This window comes from Tamandua tetradactyla, chromosome X, assembly GCF_023851605.1.
Source record: "Tamandua tetradactyla isolate mTamTet1 chromosome X, mTamTet1.pri, whole genome shotgun sequence".
Lineage (NCBI taxonomy): Eukaryota > Metazoa > Chordata > Mammalia > Pilosa > Myrmecophagidae > Tamandua > Tamandua tetradactyla.
Genome location: NC_135353.1, coordinates 53,102,421 through 53,115,403, shown reverse-complemented (window position 1 = coordinate 53,115,403; position 12,983 = coordinate 53,102,421). Strand labels below are relative to the sequence as shown.

General features: G+C 61.6%; 1 long non-coding RNA gene across 2 annotated transcripts in view; it reads left to right on the top strand.

Moving 5' to 3' along the window:
* Positions 1 to 12,983, top strand: part of LOC143671437 (uncharacterized) — a 296,094-nt gene that overhangs the window by 9,802 nt on the left and 273,309 nt on the right. The gene's annotated exons all lie outside the window — the stretch shown is intronic.

Here is a 12,983-nt window from a genome sequence, read left to right as displayed (position 1 = left end):
ATGTGTCCAAGCTGAAGGGCTGCCAGATGGTTGTGAGACTGGTCACTGGTTGCATGTTTTCGTTGACAAGGTGCTGAGGGACAAGAACTGTACAACAAGTGGGCAATTCTGATGAAGTACTGCCATCAAGTGGGACATTTTCTATTACCCTATGGCATGTACCCTCTGCCTCCTAAGAAAGACAGGCAAGTGTATAAACTCAAGCTCTAAGCCAAAATAAAGGACAGCAACATGAAAGAACAGGGGATCCACTGAGTCATAGAGGTGTTTGAGCTTTTAGGCACCTCTTGTTAGGAAACTTCCAGACCCCAGGCAAAAGTACCAAACAAGGACAGTCAGTTTTCCAGCAGTACTCCGCACAGGAAGACAATGCTCAGGCTCTGATGGCTGCCTTATTTGTTTGGGACTTGCCAACGCAACTCCCAAAGAGCCACAGCCAAGGGATCTGGGCACATTTCTTAATGTACATTTGCCTAGCAGTGGGTGATGAATTCCTTGTGAAAAAGGAGCTCCAGATTGTAGATTGGTCAGTGCATGGTTCTCCCTTTGTTAGGAATAAGAGGCACAAAACAGTCTCGGAAGGCTAGGTAGTCAGCATTCTGAAACCTGAGAAACAGGGCCAGGTTCTGAGGACCTGTATCTTGCAGGAGAATTTGGAAAATGGATGGCAGTATTCCAAGAACAGGGCCATTGGTCGGAATGACTTGCACTGCCAAGGTCCCAGAGAATTGTTTTCAAACCCAAACAGAGGCGTGTATCTTCGAGACTATCTCACAAACTCAATTTGCACCACTGCCAAAGCAACCAATCAGTGTGAACTGGGGGCATGGCTTGCTATTCATGGTAGACTGTTTTCTGTGTTCCAAGGGACTAAAACATGGAGAATCCAAGAGGTTCAGATAGCATTAAAGCAAATGAATTTGAAGTATCGGTCTGTGGATTGGAAGACAAACATCATGGAGTATAATTTAGGTACATCAATAGGGCAACTCAAAGGGCAGGGGATTTGCCTGGTGTTGACTCACCCAGCCAAGGACACAGAGAAGTGCTGAACATGGAATGGTTGATGCTTTCGGAAACGGTGGTCCAAGTGTGGAGGGAGGTCCCCTTGTGCATCCAGAATTGGGCTACAGAACCCAAGCAACTTCTAGTGTCAGGAATTGGGACAAGGATTGGATGAGGTACATAGAGCAAGGGTCTGCCCATGGCACCATGGTGCATTGCTCTCGTTGGCTTAGGAGACCAAAGCCTAATACACACCAAATACTGACATGCAGCATTCTGAAAGAAGACGCACCTAACCTGTGCCACGCAGGGCTCGTGAGGGCACGAGGCTGAGGAGCCTGGATGCCATAGCCCCATTGCAGACTGGTTGCCATTTTTTTCCTTTGCAAATGACAGAGCTAGTGGCTCAAGCTCAGGATGGAAGGCAGTGTTTGGGGAAGGCCGCGACTTCTCAGGCTGCTTTGGCTCTCCAATCTGGCCAACCCAGACAACGTGAGGACTCACAGGTGCAGTGACAACACTTAGTGTCTTCCTTTGCAAGGTTGAGGGGACCGGGTGTCAGCAGACCGAATCAGAACAACGGCGAGACCGGGAGCGAAGGGAATGAACCCCGGTTACCCCACTGGGACGATGTGCCCATGCCACGGTGGGTAGAGAAGGCCGAGCTACCTGGAGAGGCAGGCACGGTGCCGCGGGAGCCTTGTCCTGCAGGACGCAGGCACCTCACGCTGCACCCGCCGTGTGTGAGCCCGCCCCAGGGTCGGTGGTCCCCAGGGGTGGGTGGCAGGGCACGAGTGTGCAGGCGCGGATGTGCGTGTGTGTCGAATGGGAGGGGTGTGTGTGGGTGTGTGTGTGTGTGTGTGTGTGTGTGTGTGTGTGTGTGTGTGTGGTGGGGGGTGGGGGATGCGCGAGGATGTGGGTGATGCTTTGGGAAAGGGCGGTAGAGGTGTGGAGGGAGGCCCGCTTGTGCTTCCAGAATCGGGCTACAGAACCCAAGCAAGTTGTAGCGCCAGGATCGGGGAGAATTCCGGATTGGATGAGGGCCACAGAGCAGGGGCCTGCCTGTGGCGCCGTTGCTGTCTTTGGGTAGGAGGCCCAGGCCGAATCCACAGCGAATACGTGCGGGAGGGCAGGCGGGCAGCCGTTCTGGAAGAAGGGGCACCGAACCGGTGCCCGTGGCCCTTTGTGAGGGGGCCAGGCTGAGGAGCCACCCTGTTGCAGGCTGGTTGCCGTTTTTTCGTTTGCAAAGGGCGGAGGGAGAGGCCCAGGGACAAGGGCAGGTTTGCGTTGCTGGTGCGTTACTGCCATCCAGAGGATGTTGTTCCCAGTTCCCGTGGCGCCTTCCCTGTGACTTCCTGGCGTGCTGGCGTGGCCTTAAAGTGGAGACAGGTCGGGGTCCTGTGCGGGACCCAGGACAAGGGCCGGCACGGCCCAGAGGTCCCGTGAGGCGTGGGAGGTGCGCGGCCTTAGGCCTCCTCCTGCCGCGGAGGCCCCGGAGCCGGGCAGCGGGCCGAGGCCACGGGCAGCGGGCACTTCAGGCCTGTGGGACACGGGAAGCCAAGGCTCAGGGCCATGGTGGCTGCCATGTTGGGGCGGGGCCTGCTGCAGTGGCTTCCAGGGAGCCACAGCAAAGGGCTCTGGCCGTGTTTCCATGCTACACCTCCGCTGAGCGGCAACGGGTGGCTTGGCCAACGGGGCGCCAGGACCCCCGCAGCCTCTCAGGGCCACTGTGAGCCCCAACCCGAGACCTCGCCCGTGAGGGGCAGCAGAAAGCCGCCCTGGGCCTCGTGGGAAGCGGGCCCTTCCGGATCCCCTGCCCAAGCCCGGGTAATGGGCGCTGGGCCGGCAAGTGGCTGCAGGGCCCCGAGGAGCGGGTCAGCCTCGCCGGCCAGATCAGGGAGGAACTAATGGGGAAAAGGTCCCCAAGCCGCGGCTGAAGAGAGGGCACGGACAGTGCCATCTGTGGGTGCAGGACTCCTGCCTGTCAGCGCCTGTCCTCAGTGCTCGGGTACCCAACCCCCGGGGGGCCAGAGCCCGGGGTAGCTGCATTGGCAGATGTCAGGGTTCTGGGCCGGCGCCTGTCAGGCCCAGGCCAAGTTCACGCAGAGCTCAGGCAGGTGCCGCCCCTGCAGCTGCCGAAATGCGCAGCCGGCACTGGAGGGGACAGGAACCTCCGGAACTCACGAACAGGACAAGCTCTGCCGGTTTAGCGCTCTGCAAAGGGACAGCAGTGCACGAAGCCACGCGTGGCTTTCAGAGCAAAGACGTTCCCTGTAGCCTGAGGGGTCGCTCGTGCCACGACGAAAGGGAATACGGCCTGATGTCTTCCTAAGATGAGCCTGTAGGACCAAGATAGGGGCAGTGCCGCGTCCACATCCGCAACTCCGTTCTCCCCGTCCAGGGCGACCTTCTCCTTTCCTGGCCTTTGTCCGTGGCTGAAAAGCAGGTGTGTTGCAAGCTTTTAGAAGGCGACCCGGGCATGAAGTGGCCACACCGTCCCAAAGAGGAAGTCGGGCCTTTTAGGGCAACGGGAAGGGATGCCCTTTCCTTGCTGCAGGTCGCCTCTGCCACTCCAGGTCTCGGGCCCAGCCCTGCTGCCGCCTTGGAAACCTCAGTGAGGGCTTGTGGTAGAGCCTCCCGATGGGCACTTGGCTCGAGACGCCTCCGAGGGGCACCTCTCCTTGGCTGGGTGGCCGCACACGTGCGTGCGCGCTTGCTAAGGCTATAGATAACACCGGCACACACAGACACAAACGGCCAGTCACCGCCAGAGACACGCGCTCGGCCTGAGCGCCACCCCCAGTCAGACTTGGCTGCCCCAGCCAGGAAGCAGGTGCACAGTCATTCGTTGAGACCCGGGGCATTTCTTGCGGGCTTCCTAACAGCCATGGGGTTAGAATCTCTGCGACCCTCTTTCTTCCCTGAGCTCCAGCCTGCCTGGGGATGCTCTCCTGTTCACCTCCGCTCTGCATCTTTGTTCGTGTGTCTTGGGCGAGGCCTCAGGCCCAAGAGTTGGCCCGTGTCCTTCGGGGCGCCGGCGGGGGCCAGGGTGGCGGGGGTGCCGTGTGGCGGAGTGGGAAGCTGAAACCCGCCCTGTCCCGGAGGCTTTGGAGGCTTCGGTGGGGTGGGAGGAGCCTGTGGTGTCCACCCTCCCCTCCGCCGAGCCCTGAGCAGGGCCTTCAAGGCTCAGGGGGATCTCCTTGGTCCCCACCGACAAGGGCCCCCGCGGAGGCCTTGGGCCCCGACCGGCGGCGCCCTGACTCCTGGCAAAGAGCTGCCAAGCGGGACGGCAGATGCCTTCCCAAAGACGAAGACCCGGCCAGTAGGGGTGGAGGCCATGGGCTCGGAGGATGGCCGGCCTGGGGCAGTGGCCCTGGAGTCCTGTGGGACACAGACTTGGCTCCAGGCGTGGCAGAGGGTGCTGTGGCTCTGGCGTGAAGGACGAGCCGGGGTATGAACACGGTTGCTGACGGGAAGGCAGGTGGGCTCCAGAGTAGCCAGGGGCCTGTGACTCAGACATTCCTGGAGGTGAGGAAGCCGAACCGAGGCCCGAGCAATTTTCGGGAGAGCGCACCTCCTTGGGCGTTCCTTGTCGCGGGTCCTGGGGGTAAAGTATTGGGAGGGCCTGCTGAAGCGAGGCGATGCCCGTGGGCTGCTCCTTGGGTGTCTCAGACCATTGGGCGCTCTGCCCCTGCTTGTGCCCGGCAGCTGTGAAGGCCTCTGTGCGGGGTCAGAACTGGGAGGCAACTTGTGCCGAGGATCCCTTGGGCAAGCAGAGACTCTAGATTTCAGGACTGCCCGCGGGGGGAGCCCTTCAAGTCCCAGCTCGGTTCTGGAGGCGGCCGCGGATGGGCATTTGCCCAAGGAGACCTGCGTGTCCAGAAGGTACACCACGCAGCCAAGGCCACAGAGAGAGAACACCGCTGGCCTCTTGCCCCTCTCTTGGCCGTTCAGTGGTTCGTGGCTCTTCCTTTCCTGTGGGCCTCAGAAGCACACCGCCTGAGTCCGGGGTTCGGGTTGGAGTCAGACCATCTGACAGCGGAGCTGTGGGGACATCGGTTTGGAGGACGGGTCTCTTGCAAGATGGCTCTGGGAAACCCGCGGGGCAACCGAAAGGACGGTGTCTTTGGTCCGCGTTGGCTCTCCGCGGTGAGGACGCTGAGAAGTGCCGTGTCACCGGAGCAGAGACCTCTCTCCACGGGGGTATCCTTCTGCCTCGCTTGGTGGTATCGCCCGATTGAGAGGGAGCGAGACCACTGAGACCCAGCCCGTGGCGGCCACTGGCGTGGCCCGTTCTGCAGCCCTGGGACTGGCTTCTCGCTCTGCCCTCGGAGGGGAGCTCAGTCCTCGTGGAGGGCTTGTCCCAGGACGGGGAGTGAAAAGAAGTCGGAGAGCCCCTGACCTGGTTAGCGTTCCATGATGCCTAGCCACCGCGAGGGCAAGGGACATGTGCCCAGGGATCCAAGCCCAGAGCTGTCTGCCTCTTCCCGCGGGGTCGGGGGCTGTGGTGAAAAGAGTCCTTACCCCCCCACCCCCACCCCCTCCTTACCTCAGGCAAGCACATCCTTCCCGTTGAGCCTAGTTCTCCATATCCCCTGAATACTGAGAAGGAGTAGGGCCGCCATCACCCGGGGACTGGCTTCTCCCTCCAGGATGAGGGACCAGAGCAGGGGGCCCTGGTGTGCATTTTACCTCCGGGCATCTCGGTAGGGGTTTGGCAGCAGTTTTCCCAAATGCTCCACATCATCTCAGTCCTGGCTCTGGAGACAGCCACTGCTCTGGCCAGACCCAAGAAGACAGAGTCGTGCAAGACAGGTCTTGGCTGCCGGGACACAAGGCCTTGCACCTGGTGCCAGGGGTGGGTAGGGGCACGGGGTGGTTCTGTGGGTTCCTCCGCCGAGGCCTTCTTGGGGTCACCTCTCTTGTTCTTGGTGCTGGTGGGTTCCGCCACCTATGGAAGTTGGTGTTCTTTGTCGTCTTCTTTTTCACCCCAGTCCTTTCGGGCCTTATGCTTAAGAGATGGGCTGTTGGAGTCCAAGGAACAGTCTGGTGCCATCCTTTGTCTCCTCACCCCGACTTCCGGGACGGAAAGCAATGTTTGGGGAAGGCCCCGACTTCTCAGGCTGCTTTGGCTCTCCAACCTGGCCAGCCCAGACAATGTGGGGACTCACAGGTGCAGTGACAGCACTTAGTGTCTTCCTTTGCAAGGTTGAGGGGACCGGGTGTCAGCAGACCGAATCAGAACAACGGCGAGACCGGGAGCGAAGGGAATGAACCCCGGTTACCCCACTGGGACGATGTGCCCATGCCACGGTGGGTAGAGAAGGCCGAGCTACCTGGAGAGGCAGGCACGGTGCCGCGGGAGCCTTGTCCTGCAGGACGCAGGCACCTCACGCTGCACCCGCCGTGTGTGAGCCCGCCCCAGGGTCGGTGGTCCCCAGGGGTGGGTGGCAGGGCACGAGTGTGCAGGCGCGGATGTGCGTGTGTGTCGAATGGGAGGGGTGTGTGTGGGTGTGTGTGTGTGTGTGTGTGTGTGTGTGTGTGTGTGTGTGTGTGGTGGGGGGTGGGGGATGCGCGAGGATGTGGGTGATGCTTTGGGAAAGGGCGGTAGAGGTGTGGAGGGAGGCCCGCTTGTGCTTCCAGAATCGGGCTACAGAACCCAAGCAAGTTGTAGCGCCAGGATCGGGGAGAATTCCGGATTGGATGAGGGCCACAGAGCAGGGGCCTGCCTGTGGCGCCGTTGCTGTCTTTGGGTAGGAGGCCCAGGCCGAATCCACAGCGAATACGTGCGGGAGGGCAGGCGGGCAGCCGTTCTGGAAGAAGGGGCACCGAACCGGTGCCCGTGGCCCTTTGTGAGGGGGCCAGGCTGAGGAGCCACCCTGTTGCAGGCTGGTTGCCGTTTTTTTCGTTTGCAAAGGGCGGAGGGAGAGGCCCAGGGACAAGGGCAGGTTTGCGTTGCTGGTGCGTTACTGCCATCCAGAGGATGTTGTTCCCAGTTCCCGTGGCGCCTTCCCTGTGACTTCCTGGCGTGCTGGCGTGGCCTTAAAGTGGAGACAGGTCGGGGTCCTGTGCGGGACCCAGGACAAGGGCCGGCACGGCCCAGAGGTCCCGTGAGGCGTGGGAGGTGCGCGGCCTTAGGCCTCCTCCTGCCGCGGAGGCCCCGGAGCCGGGCAGCGGGCCGAGGCCACGGGCAGCGGGCACTTCAGGCCTGTGGGACACGGGAAGCCAAGGCTCAGGGCCATGGTGGCTGCCATGTTGGGGCGGGGCCTGCTGCAGTGGCTTCCAGGGAGCCACAGCAAAGGGCTCTGGCCGTGTTTCCATGCTACACCTCCGCTGAGCGGCAACGGGTGGCTTGGCCAACGGGGCGCCAGGACCCCCGCAGCCTCTCAGGGCCACTGTGAGCCCCAACCCGAGACCTCGCCCGTGAGGGGCAGCAGAAAGCCGCCCTGGGCCTCGTGGGAAGCGGGCCCTTCCGGATCCCCTGCCCAAGCCCGGGTAATGGGCGCTGGGCCGGCAAGTGGCTGCAGGGCCCCGAGGAGCGGGTCAGCCTCGCCGGCCAGATCAGGGAGGAACTAATGGGGAAAAGGTCCCCAAGCCGCGGCTGAAGAGAGGGCACGGACAGTGCCATCTGTGGGTGCAGGACTCCTGCCTGTCAGCGCCTGTCCTCAGTGCTCGGGTACCCAACCCCCGGGGGGCCAGAGCCCGGGGTAGCTGCATTGGCAGATGTCAGGGTTCTGGGCCGGCGCCTGTCAGGCCCAGGCCAAGTTCACGCAGAGCTCAGGCAGGTGCCGCCCCTGCAGCTGCCGAAATGCGCAGCCGGCACTGGAGGGGACAGGAACCTCCGGAACTCACGAACAGGACAAGCTCTGCCGGTTTAGCGCTCTGCAAAGGGACAGCAGTGCACGAAGCCACGCGTGGCTTTCAGAGCAAAGACGTTCCCTGTAGCCTGAGGGGTCGCTCGTGCCACGACGAAAGGGAATACGGCCTGATGTCTTCCTAAGATGAGCCTGTAGGACCAAGATAGGGGCAGTGCCGCGTCCACATCCGCAACTCCGTTCTCCCCGTCCAGGGCGACCTTCTCCTTTCCTGGCCTTTGTCCGTGGCTGAAAAGCAGGTGTGTTGCAAGCTTTTAGAAGGCGACCCGGGCATGAAGTGGCCACACCGTCCCAAAGAGGAAGTCGGGCCTTTTAGGGCAACGGGAAGGGATGCCCTTTCCTTGCTGCAGGTCGCCTCTGCCACTCCAGGTCTCGGGCCCAGCCCTGCTGCCGCCTTGGAAACCTCAGTGAGGGCTTGTGGTAGAGCCTCCCGATGGGCACTTGGCTCGAGACGCCTCCGAGGGGCACCTCTCCTTGGCTGGGTGGCCGCACACGTGCGTGCGCGCTTGCTAAGGCTATAGATAACACCGGCACACACAGACACAAACGGCCAGTCACCGCCAGAGACACGCGCTCGGCCTGAGCGCCACCCCCAGTCAGACTTGGCTGCCCCAGCCAGGAAGCAGGTGCACAGTCATTCGTTGAGACCCGGGGCATTTCTTGCGGGCTTCCTAACAGCCATGGGGTTAGAATCTCTGCGACCCTCTTTCTTCCCTGAGCTCCAGCCTGCCTGGGGATGCTCTCCTGTTCACCTCCGCTCTGCATCTTTGTTCGTGTGTCTTGGGCGAGGCCTCAGGCCCAAGAGTTGGCCCGTGTCCTTCGGGGCGCCGGCGGGGGCCAGGGTGGTGGGGGTGCCGTGTGGCGGAGTGGGAAGCTGAAACCCGCCCTGTCCCGGAGGCTTTGGAGGCTTCGGTGGGGTGGGAGGAGCCTGTGGTGTCCACCCTCCCCTCCGCCGAGCCCTGAGCAGGGCCTTCAAGGCTCAGGGGGATCTCCTTGGTCCCCACCGACAAGGGCCCCCGCGGAGGCCTTGGGCCCCGACCGGCGGCGCCCTGACTCCTGGCAAAGAGCTGCCAAGCGGGACGGCAGATGCCTTCCCAAAGACGAAGACCCGGCCAGTAGGGGTGGAGGCCATGGGCTCGGAGGATGGCCGGCCTGGGGCAGTGGCCCTGGAGTCCTGTGGGACACAGACTTGGCTCCAGGCGTGGCAGAGGGTGCTGTGGCTCTGGCGTGAAGGACGAGCCGGGGTATGAACACGGTTGCTGACGGGAAGGCAGGTGGGCTCCAGAGTAGCCAGGGGCCTGTGACTCAGACATTCCTGGAGGTGAGGAAGCCGAACCGAGGCCCGAGCAATTTTCGGGAGAGCGCACCTCCTTGGGCGTTCCTTGTCGCGGGTCCTGGGGGTAAAGTATTGGGAGGGCCTGCTGAAGCGAGGCGATGCCCGTGGGCTGCTCCTTGGGTGTCTCAGACCATTGGGCGCTCTGCCCCTGCTTGTGCCCGGCAGCTGTGAAGGCCTCTGTGCGGGGTCAGAACTGGGAGGCAACTTGTGCCGAGGATCCCTTGGGCAAGCAGAGACTCTAGATTTCAGGACTGCCCGCGGGGGGAGCCCTTCAAGTCCCAGCTCGGTTCTGGAGGCGGCCGCGGATGGGCATTTGCCCAAGGAGACCTGCGTGTCCAGAAGGTACACCACGCAGCCAAGGCCACAGAGAGAGAACACCGCTGGCCTCTTGCCCCTCTCTTGGCCGTTCAGTGGTTCGTGGCTCTTCCTTTCCTGTGGGCCTCAGAAGCACACCGCCTGAGTCCGGGGTTCGGGTTGGAGTCAGACCATCTGACAGCGGAGCTGTGGGGACATCGGTTTGGAGGACGGGTCTCTTGCAAGATGGCTCTGGGAAACCCGCGGGGCAACCGAAAGGACGGTGTCTTTGGTCCGCGTTGGCTCTCCGCGGTGAGGACACTGAGAAGTGCCGTGTCACCGGAGCAGAGACCTCTCTCCACGGGGGTATCCTTCTGCCTCGCTTGGTGGTATCGCCCGATTGAGAGGGAGCGAGACCACTGAGACCCGGCCCGTGGCGGCCACTGGCGTGGCCTGTTCTGCAGCCCTGGGCCTGGCTTCTCGCTCTGCCCTCGGAGGGGAGCTCAGTCCTCGTGGAGGGCTTGTCCCAGGACGGGGAGTGAAAAGAAGTCGGAGAGCCCCTGACCTGGTTAGCGTTCCATGATGCCTAGCCACCGCGAGGGCAAGGGACATGTGCCCAGGGATCCAAGCCCAGAGCTGTCTGCCTCTTCCCGCGGGGTCGGGGGCTGTGGTGAAAAGAGTCCTTACCCCCACACCCCCACCCCCTCCTTACCTCAGGCAAGCACATCCTTCCCGTTGAGCCTAGTTCTCCATATCCCCTGAATACTGAGAAGGAGTAGGGCCGCCATCACCCGGGGACTGGCTTCTCCCTCCAGGATGAGGGACCAGAGCAGGGGGCCCTGGTGTGCATTTTACCTCCGGGCATCTCGGTAGGGGTTTGGCAGCAGTTTTCCCAAATGCTCCACATCATCTCAGTCCTGGCTCTGGAGACAGCCACTGCTCTGGCCAGACCCAAGAAGACAGAGTCGTGCAAGACAGGTCTTGGCTGCCGGGACACAAGGCCTTGCACCTGGTGCCAGGGGTGGGTAGGGGCACGGGGTGGTTCTGTGGGTTCCTCCGCCGAGGCCTTCTTGGGGTCACCTCTCTTGTTCTTGGTGCTGGTGGGTTCCGCCACCTATGGAAGTTGGTGTTCTTTGTCGTCTTCTTTTTCACCCCAGTCCTTTCGGGCCTTATGCTTAAGAGATGGGCTGTTGGAGTCCAAGGAACAGTCTGGTGCCATCCTTTGTCTCCTCACCCCGACTTCCGGGACGGAAAGCAATGTTTGGGGAAGGCCCCGACTTCTCAGGCTGCTTTGGCTCTCCAACCTGGCCAGCCCAGACAATGTGGGGACTCACAGGTGCAGTGACAGCACTTAGTGTCTTCCTTTGCAAGGTTGAGGGGACCGGGTGTCAGCAGACCGAATCAGTACAACGGCGAGACCGGGAGCGAAGGGAATGAACCCCGGTTACCCCACTGGGACGATGTGCCCATGCCACGGTGGGTAGAGAAGGCCGAGCTACCTGGAGAGGCAGGCACGGTGCCGCGGGAGCCTTGTCCTGCAGGACGCAGGCACCTCACGCTGCACCCGCCGTGTGTGAGCCCGCCCCAGGGTCGGTGGTCCCCAGGGGTGGGTGGCAGGGCACGAGTGTGCAGGCGCGGATGTGCGTGTGTGTCGAATGGGAGGGGTGTGTGTGGGTGTGTGTGTGTGTGTGTGTGTGTGTGTGTGTGTGGTGGGGGGTGGGGGATGCGCGAGGATGTGGGTGATGCTTTGGGAAAGGGCGGTAGAGGTGTGGAGGGAGGCCCGCTTGTGCTTCCAGAATCGGGCTACAGAACCCAAGCAAGTTGTAGCGCCAGGATCGGGGAGAATTCCGGATTGGATGAGGGCCACAGAGCAGGGGCCTGCCTGTGGCGCCGTTGCTGTCTTTGGGTAGGAGGCCCAGGCCGAATCCACAGCGAATACGTGCGGGAGGGCAGGCGGGCAGCCGTTCTGGAAGAAGGGGCACCGAACCGGTGCCCGTGGCCCTTTGTGAGGGGGCCAGGCTGAGGAGCCACCCTGTTGCAGGCTGGTTGCCGTTTTTTCGTTTGCAAAGGGCGGAGGGAGAGGCCCAGGGACAAGGGCAGGTTTGCGTTGCTGGTGCGTTACTGCCATCCAGAGGATGTTGTTCCCAGTTCCCGTGGCGCCTTCCCTGTGACTTCCTGGCGTGCTGGCGTGGCCTTAAAGTGGAGACAGGTCGGGGTCCTGTGCGGGACCCAGGACAAGGGCCGGCACGGCCCAGAGGTCCCGTGAGGCGTGGGAGGTGCGCGGCCTTAGGCCTCCTCCTGCCGCGGAGGCCCCGGAGCCGGGCAGCGGGCCGAGGCCACGGGCAGCGGGCACTTCAGGCCTGTGGGACACGGGAAGCCAAGGCTCAGGGCCATGGTGGCTGCCATGTTGGGGCGGGGCCTGCTGCAGTGGCTTCCAGGGAGCCACAGCAAAGGGCTCTGGCCGTGTTTTCATGCTACACCTCCGCTGAGCGGCAACGGGTGGCTTGGCCAACGGGGCGCCAGGACCCCCGTAGCCTCCTATGGCCTCTGTGATCCCCAACACAAGTTCTCGCCCGTCAGGGACAGTAGCATACCTCCCTGGGTCGTGTGATAGACGGATCTTTCCGAATCCCATTATCTCAGTGTAAAGGTTACTTGGGCTGGCAGGTGTCACCCGGGCCCCCATGAGAAGTCATGCTTGCTGGCCAAGTCAGAATGTATGATCTTCAGCAGGCGGAGCCAATGGGGAAGTTCCTGTAGCTTATCCGAAGTGATGGCACAGACAGTACTGTCTCAGGGTGTGGGATGCCCTCATGTCAAAGCCTGTCCTCAGTGCTCAGGGGCCCAACCCCCATTGGGGCAGAGGCCCAGGCAGCTGCATCAGCAGACATCAGAATTCTGGGTCAACGCTGGCCGTGATAAGGCCAAGTTCGTCCATACTTCAGACATCTGCTGCTGCTGCCACCCCTGAAAGGCGTACCCGACCCATTAAGCTGATAGGAATGTCTGCAGCTCACAAACAGGACAAACTGCCTGTTTAGTGCTCTACCGAAGGGACAGCAGTGCACGAAGCCATGTATGACTTTCAGAACAAGGCTTCCGTGTGGCATGAGGGGTCTCTGGTGTCATCATGAAAGGAAATACAGCCTGATATCTTCCTAAGATGAGCGGTTAGGACTAAGAGTCAGTGCTGCATGTATATCCGCAGTTAATTCTTCCCTGTCCAGGGTGACTGTTTTTCCTTCCTGACCTTTGTCCGTGGCTATAGCAGGTCTGTTGTGGGCTTTTAGAAGGGACCCAGGGATAAAGCGGCCACACCATCCCAAAGAGGAAGTCAGGATCTGAAGGGCAATGGGAAGTAGTAATGCCCTTTCATTTTTGCAGGTCACCTCTACCTCTCCAGGTCTGATGCCCAGATGTGTTGCTGCCTGGATTATCATGGTGGGGTCCTACAGAGCCTCCTGAAGGACTCT